Source organism: Octopus bimaculoides, chromosome 23 (genome assembly GCF_001194135.2).
Source record: "Octopus bimaculoides isolate UCB-OBI-ISO-001 chromosome 23, ASM119413v2, whole genome shotgun sequence".
Lineage (NCBI taxonomy): Eukaryota > Metazoa > Mollusca > Cephalopoda > Octopoda > Octopodidae > Octopus > Octopus bimaculoides.
In genome coordinates, this window is record NC_069003.1 from 32,784,637 (window position 1) to 32,795,961 (window position 11,325).

General features: G+C 37.2%; 1 protein-coding gene across 2 annotated transcripts in view; it reads left to right on the top strand.

Moving 5' to 3' along the window:
- The first annotated feature begins 1,097 nt into the window (after positions 1 to 1,097).
- The window catches only part of LOC106879848 (elongation of very long chain fatty acids protein 5), a 54,556-nt gene continuing 44,328 nt past the window's right edge, over positions 1,098 to 11,325 (top strand). Inside the window, exon 1 of one of the 2 annotated variants that reach the window (XM_014929562.2) lies at positions 1,098 to 1,479. The gene's annotated coding sequence lies outside the window, so the exon portion shown is untranslated. The remainder of the gene's footprint in view (positions 1,480 to 11,325) is intronic. The other variant, XM_014929563.2, reaches the window with a different exon arrangement.

An 11,325-nucleotide genomic window follows, 5' to 3' on the forward strand; every position in this document is an offset into this window, starting at 1 on the left:
TGTCAAGAGATGGTCTGTAGCTGGAGTCGAATTCAATATTGCAAGCCTACCAAAACATCCGTTAATTATACAATACCCTATTCACTTTCACTGCTGATTAAATAGTTATTTCCTTTCATATGTTAATCAGTATCTATTTACACCTATGTAAATGGAAGCAGTGAGATCTCTAATGAGTTGCCTTGGTCAAGACACAGTACAGGACGCAAACGGTTGTCCGATACACTTAATCAACGCGACCAGCTGTGACTCAATACATACATACACACACGTGTATGTACATACATGCATACATGAGTCTTCATTAAATATATGACGAATATTAATTCATTGGTGTATGAACTAAGTACTTCTATAAACATAACATAAATGATATGGTTGGTTTAGAATACACAAAGTAATAACAGCAGCTTGCTTTGCCAAAATTTTCTTTTTTTTTTCTTGTAGACTTTAATGAATGAGTTTGTCTGCTTACAAACGTAGTAGCGCAGGTATCGACACAATATGCGGCAGATACCACCCGTTGATTGTTCATATCTAACTTAATTGGGCAAACTATTACAACCGACGTCCTTATTGGCTAGTTCACGCGTGGCGTTCTCTTCTTTAATTGGTCAGTTTTTTTTATATCTTCATCACTCTATTTTCTCTTTCATTTTGTCTATCTATCTATCTATCTATCTACCTATCTATAGGTTCATACAGACACACATTAGTGTTAGTATATTCTACACACAAACACACGAGTTCAAATATACACACAAGTTTTTTTCTTCACGTCATACAGATTATTTTCAACATGCCTATGCTTTTTATATTTCTATACTCATAAATATATACAATTCTTTCTTTGATAAATAAATAAACAGATAAATAAATAAATAAATATATATATATATATACAAATACACACACACTAACATACTTATGTGTGTGCGTGGTCATGTATGTATGTGTGTGTGTAGCGGCAGTTCACGCTCGTAGTATATTCTACTGCATTTTTTCTTTCCCCCAGTCCATCCCCTTTGATAGTAGTAGTAGTAGTGGTTGTAGTAGTAGTAAGAGTAGTATATACTGCTACTACTACTAATCATAGTATTATTAGTAATAATAGTAGTAGCAATATCGTAGTTGCAACAGCAGCAGCGAGCTCTGCTGGTCTATCGGTAGCGTTATTTTAGCAGTCTCTTTCCTTCTATTCTACAACCTACTACTTTTTCTCCTAATAACGCTAAATTTATACACTTTCTCTATCTGTCCTTCTTTCTTTCCCTCTTTTTTTTTTTAAATTTAAATGTAAACGGAAATTTTATAAATATATATATATATATATATATACACACACACATATATATATATATATCTTTCTTTAAATCTCTCCACACTTAACAGTACTGCTTAAGTTTTTTTTTTTGTTTACCCGGAATTGCTTGGGAAAAAAAAAGACAGTAACCGAGTGAAGAACAAACATTTTTTCAGGTAAATGCATTTTCCATTTTAAATATACATACGTACATAGTATATATGTATATGTATGTAACTGTGCAACCAACTTAACCGTATTAAGGGAGTGTTTATGCGGGTGCTCGACCTGTTAGAAATGGCAGCCAGTCTCCTTAAAGTCACACCCTATGTCTTAAAAAGAAAAGGGGGGAAAAGATATGTTGGGTTGATTATAAGTCTGGTTAGTCGGAGGTTAAGCTTGGGAGGTCGACATAACATTTTAAAGACTAAAATAATAATGATTGTGCATACATGACATTGCTGTTGTCGTTTAGCCTTCGGACAATCCCGATTAGGCAGATCTATGATGAAAGGCATTCCATTCCAACGAGAACTATCCTGTCTTTTTATCGTACATTTATCTAATCAATCTCTTCCCCGTATTTAAGGCGGTAAGATGATGTTATATGAGAGCGATTTGGCTGTTATTTCTAACATGACGAGCAACCACAAAGGTGGGTGGGCTCCCCACGAAAATTCTCTTTCTGTAGTAGCATGGAGCCTATTTCAAACACTTCGAAAACCGAACTTGGGGGTTGCGTTAGTTTTATTAATTTCATCGCACAAAATATATCTGTTTCAACTTATAATCACCATAATCTAACACAATCTCTCTTTTTAGCCATAGTTCCTGTTTTTCTTTTATTGTCGATTTCCTATGTTGAAATGTTTGTGTGATAAATAGCAAATCTTCTATTTTGGACTAGAAGCTTTTCATGCCAGATACACCAACACCACGTTCACCGCATTCGTCCCAACCGGCTTCTGCTACGATGCCATGCCATGCTATAATGTAATATAATAATATATCATATTATAGCTGTCTTTTTATCTCACACTTCTCCATCAACAACGCAAATATATAATTTTTCACTATATCCCTTTTTTCAAAAAAATCTTACTTTCTATTTCTCCTTCGGTCCGTCCATATAGCAGCTTCTCTTTCTGTCTGCCTCTTATTTTATTTATTCTATTTTATTTTAATTAAATTTATTTATTCACTCCGATGTGGGGTTTTTTCTTTTGACAACTGCAACAGCTATCTCTCCTATACGCACATATGTGTGTGTATGTATAAGTATGTATATATCTTGTTTGGTTTCTGTTAGTTTTTATGGTCGTTCCTACAAATACAGTCCTGTTTTAGACACACACGTACACGCAGACACAGATATATTCATCATACACGCACACACATCATGCCTAGTTATCTAGCTATACGCGTACATAAATACATTACATACATACATGTATATATATATATATATATATATATATACTTGTGTGTGTGTGTGTGTATGTAGCTTTGCTCTATCTTTTGTGGCTTTTCTTTTTTGTGCCTATCTTGACATCGTCACAAAAAGAAACCTAGTCGCTTGCTTAATCAAGATCTCTTTTTAAGCCCGAAGACTTCCCTTTATAACACACCGCACCAGCTTTTTAAATCATTTACACACATACGCACGCACGTGTATGTGCGTGTATTTGTGTAAGTGTAAAATGTATGAATCCCTGTGTGTGCGTGTGTGTGTGTCTATTAAATCTTGAATCTAGGAAGATCGTTGATATAACGAAAACATCAGTGAAATGAGCCTTTTCTCATGTATTACTCGTTCATGTATGTATTAAGTGAAAATATATGCTGCTATAGAGATGACATTTGAAAAATGTCAAAGCAATGTAACTTTCTCTGCCCAAAACGATGAGAATAATTTTTCTCTTTCTCTCTCTGTTCCTTCATTCTTTTTTCTCCGATTAACCTTGAAGTTTTCTGACTAGCTATCTGTTTTGTTGCTTCCTTTCTTCATGGAACTTCTATCTTTTCCTGCGATAAATGTTACTAAATGACCGCTTTGTGGTTAGTTAATTAGTAGTAAGATGAACGCGAAATTACTAATAAGGTTACCATCTCTGATGAACTATATATATATATATATATATATATATATATATATATATATACCATATATATACACGCATACATACATGTATATATATTCTGACGCTAAAATTTGATTTTTCTTGTATCATTTATACCAACCACAAAAGGACATGCATCCAGCTAGCCAGCGCTAGTCGCAAGAAACACAGGTTATTATAGTTGTATAACTTTTAATGAGAATATATATTCTTATATATAAATACTGACATGAAAAAAAAGATGAGGAAGATGAGTTGCTTTTTAGTAGTAACAAAACAAGATCTTTAAAAATGACGCTAGTAATCCTTATTCTATAAAATTGTTTCATAAAACTTAATTAAAAATGTCTCCGGTGTATGTCAGTGGTGAGTGTACATATACGTTTTGTATGTGATATGTTCATGTCATACGTTTGTGCCTGGTAATGTATGTATAACAATGTTTGTGATGAGCATCTGCGTGTGTTGGCGCATGTATATTTGTGATTATAAGTGTACACTGTGTAATATCTCTTATGTAATGCGTATACCTCTCATATATATATATATATATATACACATGATGCTCTGAGTGATATCAAATACTTCTGTGAGTATATATATATATACTTACTAATGTGTATACAGTGTGATAGGTGTGCCTACTTATGTAATATAGGTTTAAGTGCCTCGGCTGTTTGTATATATATGTATGTATGTATGTATATATATATATGCTGTGTGATATCTGTGCTGATATCCGCAGTGCCTGGACCTCAGATGTATATATTTATGATGAGTAATGTTGTGAGTGATAATATATAATATCTGTGCTTATGGTGCCTATAGTGTTTGTTCACCCAGTCGTTGTGACTGAAATTAGGGTTGTGAGAAAATTGAACGGATGTCCGTCGGTTGAACTAACCTTAACCTAAAATTTAAAGGTCCGGCGTTGTTACGTATCATGTCACGCTGATTTGGCCTGAGGATTACGTCAACGACACACGTTTGTGGAATACTCGGTCAGGTAGATAGTTACACGTTAGGTTAGCAATGAGCATTTAATGTTCATTGAAAATCTGAAATGGTCATCGTCTAAATCGACGAAGGATCCATCGGTGCACACGCACAGACACACACACATATGACGAGCGTATACTGTGTGATATCTCCGCTTATGTAATGCGACTATACCTCTGATGTACATACTGTATTCATGTACGCTTGTGATGCACGCGTATCTGATGTATGTGCTATGATATTTGTGTATGTGTATCAGGTATAGCTTCGCATCCATGTGGTCTTGGTTTCGATTCCACTGTAAGGCATCTTTTGTATATTCCTTTTATTATATATATTTTTTCATAGCCTACTCAAACTTTGTGAATAAAATTGGGTAGATGGTTAACTGCGTAAAAGAAACCTCGTCGGATGCATTTTTATTTATAATTCGAAGGGCCAACCTTGTCACACTGTATCACGCTGAAAATTTCGCTTAGGGTACACGTGTCTGATCAATACTCAATCACTTCCCACGCGAATTCGATGACTAAGTCGAGTTGATTGTACGACTGATCGCTCATACATGGAAATCGATGAGTGTATTCGATGTGGTCGACCAACCCCGCTTCCCATAAATTTCTGGCCTTGTGCCTATAGTGGCGAGCTGGCAGAATCGTTGCCGTTCCGGGCAAAATGCTTGGCAGCATTTCGTCCGTCTTTACGTTCTGAGTTCAGATTCGGTCGAGGCTGACTTTGCCTTTGTTTCTTTCGAGGTCGATACAATAAAGTACCGGTTGAACATTGGAGTCAATGTAATCGACTTAGAGGCGGAGGTAAAGAATACACACACCACCCGTTTTCGGCGTAACAAAATCCCTGGGGTGTACGTATTCTTTACTTTCACCCGACTTCCATTCTCCCTCGAAACTACTGGCTTTGTGATTATTATTATTATATTATTATTATTATTATTATGAGAAATTCAAAAAGAAGCCTTGTCCTGTCACTTAGAGTGAAATATTCAGATAAATCTGAGTGTGAATAAAAATAGTTCCCGATGAGCTATAGGCGAGACAGGATATATTTTGTCGAACTAACGATTATATATATATATTCACATACACATACATAAAGAGAGGAGGGAAGGTACGGGGTAGTTGTTGACTTGTTGCGGCTTCTTGTAGTTTTGCAGTTGCTGCACGGATGAGGAAGAAGGGAAAAAATGCTTGTGGGCCAGAAAACCCTGCTTAGGCATTCCTAGACATTCGTTGGTAGCATCAATGCTGCTATGGCACCGTTAGAGGGAGCGATACCATGGGAAGGTTCTGATATCTTTGCGCTCCTTTCCTCTATCCTATCGACAGCTGATGGCAGGAAGGTTGAATATTCCGCAGTCAAAAAACTCCTGAGCAATAAAATACGGATCGGTGTGTGTTTTTTTTTTTAATAAAAATTATTCACAATGTTAACTCATCTATGACAAAACACTCGCGCATAAAAACAGCACATGGCATTAAAACAGGACAAGCACGCACACGTGCATACTTTCTTTTCTATCTCTGCCTGCTCCTCTCTCCCTCTCCCCTTTGTCTGTCTCTCTCTCTTTCTCCCCATCTCCCTCTCTGTCTCTGTTTGTCTCTGTCTCTACATGTCTCTCTCTCTCTGTCTCTCTCTCTCTCTGTCTCTCTCTCTCTCTCTTTCTCTCTCTCTCTCTCTCTCTCTCTCTCTCTCTCTCTCTCTCTCTCTCTCTCTCTCTCTCTCTCTCTCTCTCTCTCTCTCTCTCTCGCGCGCGCGCGCGCGCGTTTACGGCAATGATGTCTATGAGTTGCGAGTGGCTTGCAAGTGTAAAACTGTCAATCATTTTCTCTTCAAACTTCACACCGACACCAGATTAATATTAACATATTGCAACGTTTTAACCTACAGCTTGTGCAGCGGGACATTCCCTTCAACGAGTATTGTAGGGTGTTACACATGTAATATGATGAGTTGATAAACTTCGATCAACTACCATTAACCATACAATTTGCGAACAAAAACCCTCTTTGGAGTGTGTTTAAAATTTACAAAACAAACAAGAGGTTATCTTCAATAAGATCAGGAGATCGAAACCTTTGGACTGATTTTTAAAGCCAGCTGGTGGAAGTAATGGGCATGTTTCAGCCTTATTAGATCTTTTTAACGAAGTAGATTTTACTTGGTTAGCAAGGCTAAGATCTGTCTGTCTCATCATCATCGTCGTCATCATCGTTTTAGCGTCCACTTTTCTGTGATTTCATGGGTCAAGCGGAATTTGTTGAGGCAGATTTTCTATGGTCAGATGCCCTTTCTGTCGCCAATCCTCGTTTGTTTCCAAGTAAATTTTGTTTCAGTCATTAGACTGCAGCCACCATCTTGACCGGAGCACCACCTTGAAGAATTTTAGAGGAACTAATTGACCCAGTACATTTTTTTTTATAAAGTCGGGTACTTATTCCATTGATCTCTTATGCTGAACTGCTAAGTTACAGGGACGTAAGCACATCACTGGTTGTCAAGTGGTGGTGGTGATGGACAAAGACTGGCACACACACACACACACGATGGGCTTCTTTCAGCTTCCTTCTAGCAGATCCACTCACAAGGTTTTGGTTGGGCTGACGCTATAGTAGAAAACCCTTGCCCAAGGTGCCACACAGTGGGGCTGAATCCAGAACCATGTGGTTGGGAACCAAGCTACTTACCACACAGTCATGCTTGTTGCAGCTAGTTGGATCAAGTTTTTAGTTTGAGGATACCATCCTTCCACCTCTCACCAGTCTCAGAGGCCTTGTAAAGGGTCAGAGGTACTTTCCTTTTGTCCTGATCAAGTAGTTATACCATATTTTCTGGCATAGAAGTAGAATTTTGCTGACCAAAATTTGAAGTCAAAAAATGGCAAGTTGACTTATGCACCAAGACAACTTTGGTGGACCAAAAATTCTATGTGAAATGCAGCAGAATTTGGAAAGATAATGATGTTTGAATGTTTTACACATGTTTACACTACATACTATGTTGACTTGTATGCTGGAAAATTATGTATGCATGAACTAATGAAGGAAACCTTTACATGGCCACTCGGTCGGTTAGAAATAGCAGCTAAATCTCTTTAAAATTGCACTCTTCTGTCTTATATATATATCTGATACTCTATTTTCCAGCATACAATTTGAGTTTTTCAGACCAAAATTTAGAGTTGATAAAATTAGGTCAACTTACACACGAAGATGATTTTGGAGGATTAAAAATCTCATGTGAAATGCAACAGGATTAGAATGGTAGTGATGATCTTTGAATATTCCACATTGATTTGTATGCCAGAAAATACGGTAAAATCAACGGCAACTGGTGATTGCAATGATTTCCTTTCTGTTTTCTTTCTGCTGGTCAGACAGCAACTTTGGTACAAATTTGGCCAACACCCTCTTCATGCACAAATCTTCTGTTATAATTGATTGAACTGACCCATGGCTGATTCCAACTTTGGCAACAATCTCCTCAATAGTTACAGAACGATCTTCATAGACTATTCCTCAAACCTTTGCAATCATTTTGTCATTTCTGTTAGTCAGTGGTCTGCCACAACATGGCTCACTGTCCACTCAGGTGCAGCCATCTTTGAACTGGTTGTACCACTCCTTTATTTGTGTTTTTTCCCATAGCATCATCTCCAAAAGCCTTCTGAATCTTCCCGATAGTCTGGGGCTTGCGTGTCACCAAGTTTTTGGCAGAATTTGATGCAGTATCTTTGCTCAATGCACTTGGTCATCTTGGCTCAAAAAGAAAAATTCCACAGCACACTCTTCATGTCACTGTGGGCAAATGGCGCAACCTACAGACACGAAAATTTTTGTGCATGCTCAGGAAGGATGCAGCCACCTAATACCCATGCAGATTTTGCTCATGCATTATTAATATTTTGTGCACAAAAAAAAAATCAAGGTCAGATACTTTTTGACTATACCTCATATATGTATATATGGAGGGAAGCATCCGTTAGACTTGTAAGACTATGAATCTATACCTGGAAAATCTTATGATCCTGGCCTTGTTGGCAGAATGGCATTTGCTGTGATTGTAGAGAGCCATATATGAGTGGTAGTCCCAGCTGCAGAGTCTACACTTGAAGGCTCTGTTTGCTATGCATGTCTTGGTGCTACATTTACTTTGAATATGCATTTCTTCATTAGCAATCATCGGCCTCTCCTCTCATCTTTTTCAACCCTTGTTTAGTTCCCACATCCAAGAGAAACAATCATCAGCAATATCTTCCCACTTTTTAGCATCCCTGTAAAGACGAGACTTCATGTTACTCTTGCAAACAGCTTTGAAACAAAGATGGAAGTCATCCTTGTGTTTCTCTTGCTGGAGGTCAGTTTACCATGTACTAGGTCTTTTGGGATCCTCCCTTTTGACATGTGGTATACACGACCCAGCCAATGGAGGCATCATTGTTGCAGGAAGATGTGAAGGCAGGGTTTCTGCATGTGAGTTCGGAACCTCGTTATTGGTCTATTTGATATTCAGAATTTGTCTCAGGCTGGGTAGGCAGAGGGCATTTAGATGCTGTTTTTGTATGGAGCAGTTGTATGTATTATTCAGGGTGTCCACAAGGTCTGGGTACATGGAGTAAATAAAATCATAACATAAACAATTAAATATAAGCAACAATAATTTCTTAAAGTATGTGTTAATCCCCATGTACCCAGACATTGTGGACACCCTGTATATATATATATATGTGTGTGTTTACATATACATACAACTCACTTGTCATGTATAATTATACAAATGCGTGTATGTTCCACGTTGATAATCATGTATTACATGCTGACTAGGACACTACGTGGTTGCTCAATCTGCTAGAAATAAAAGTTAAATCTCTTTCAAAACAGACTTTGCCCTACTGTCTTCAAGAAATAGGACACACTGATCCATGAAAATGATGTGGTCATGGTTAGAATATCTTTGGTTATTGATCTGATCAATCAAGATTGATTTGAAGCTAAACAGTAATAACAACAGCTCACAAAGATCCTTTCTAGTATTATATTGCACAAAGGTCGAAATTTTATGGCAAGGGTTAGTTGGTTACATGAACCCTGGTGCTCAACTGGTACTTAGTCAACCTTGGAGGAATTTGAACCCAGAACATGAAGAGCCAGAGGAAATGCGATTATACATTTTATCTCTGCACCATACTTGTGCATAATAACAATAAATACATATATTTCAGGATTTCTACCTTCCTTGACTGCTTCAAGAAGGAGTATGTGTGACATTTTTGAATGACATTGGACATTGTTAAAACTGCTTAAATAGTAATGTCATGTTTTATAGATACTTCAATCATATTCCAGCTTTCATACTGTCAGACAGTAACATTCTGATGAATTCTCTATTGGTCTACAGAAAAATTACGAGAAATGATTGCTAAGCACTAATGAAAGAAAATTACTGAGTTAGTGTGTGTGTGTGTGTGTGTATGTATGTATGTATGTATTTTTTTAATTCTTTTACTTGTTTGTCATTCGACTGCGACCATGCTGGAGCACCACCTTCAGTCGAACTAATTGACCCTAGGACTTACTCTTTGTAATCTCAGTACTTTTCTATCGACATCTTTTGCTGAACCGCTAAGTTACTGGTATGTAAACATACTAGCATCGGTTGTCAAGCGATGGTGGTGATGGGGGACAAACATATACATATATATATACAACAAGCTTCTATCAGTTTCCATCTACCAAATCTACTCACAAGGCTTTGGTTGGCTCGAGGCTATAGTAGAAGACACTATAAAATGCTACAATTAGCCATCATTTTTGATGGCATGGGGCCAGCTAATATAATAATACACACACACACATATATATATACAATGGGCTTCCTGCAGTTTCCCTCTACCAAATCTGCCCACAAGCTTTTGGTCAGACAGGCTACATAACTGAAGACGTTTGCCCAAGGTGACATCCATATAGTGGGACTGAACCCAGAACCATTTGGTTGAGAAGCTAACTTGTTATCAACAGACACTATATAATATATATATATCTTTTGATGTTTGTTTTTATGTTCAATTATAAAAACAATTTTACATTAATCTGAAGGATTACTCCATGCTTTTATAGAATGCAGATTTATTATTCTTTAACAAGTATAGCATTGACAGTGACTTTAAAGTTTCAGCTAGCTGAGACATCATTAGACAATCTGACAGACAGACACACATACGCACATAATTTAATGGCCATGTTCTGCTGGCATTTGTAGGACTACTTGATAAGATCCGATGTGTCCAAGGACAATATCATGGAAAATATACTTGATGATGATGTATGTGTGTATGTTTGTGTGTATGCTGAAATGAAGTGATAGGTCCAAATATAACATCTTGAGGTACATCTTTTTTCTCTGATGAAATTATGCTCATGTCACATAAATGCAAATTTAATGTCTAAATTTGTAATTAAATTATTGAGTGTTAATTGAAACAGCTGTAAGAAACGTTGATGATCAATTTGTTAATAATAAATAATTGGCAATGACCGAGACCAAAGGCCTTATGTCGTGCTTGAGAAGAAGACCTATCAAGCTGAGCAAAATCGCAGTTGTGGCAGATAACAGTGTCAAACAAATGGCATGTAAAAGCACCCATTACACTCTAGGAGTGGTTGGCGTTAGGAAGGGCATCCAGCCGTAGAAGACCACGGCAAATCAGACTGGAGGCTGGTGCAGCCTTCCAGCTTACCAGCCCTAGTCAAACTGTCCAGCATGGACAACGGATGTTAAATGATGATGATGATGAATTGTTAACTTCCTTATCTCCATTTTTGTTTTTTCTTTTAACTGGATATATATACACACACACACACACACACACACACACACACACACACA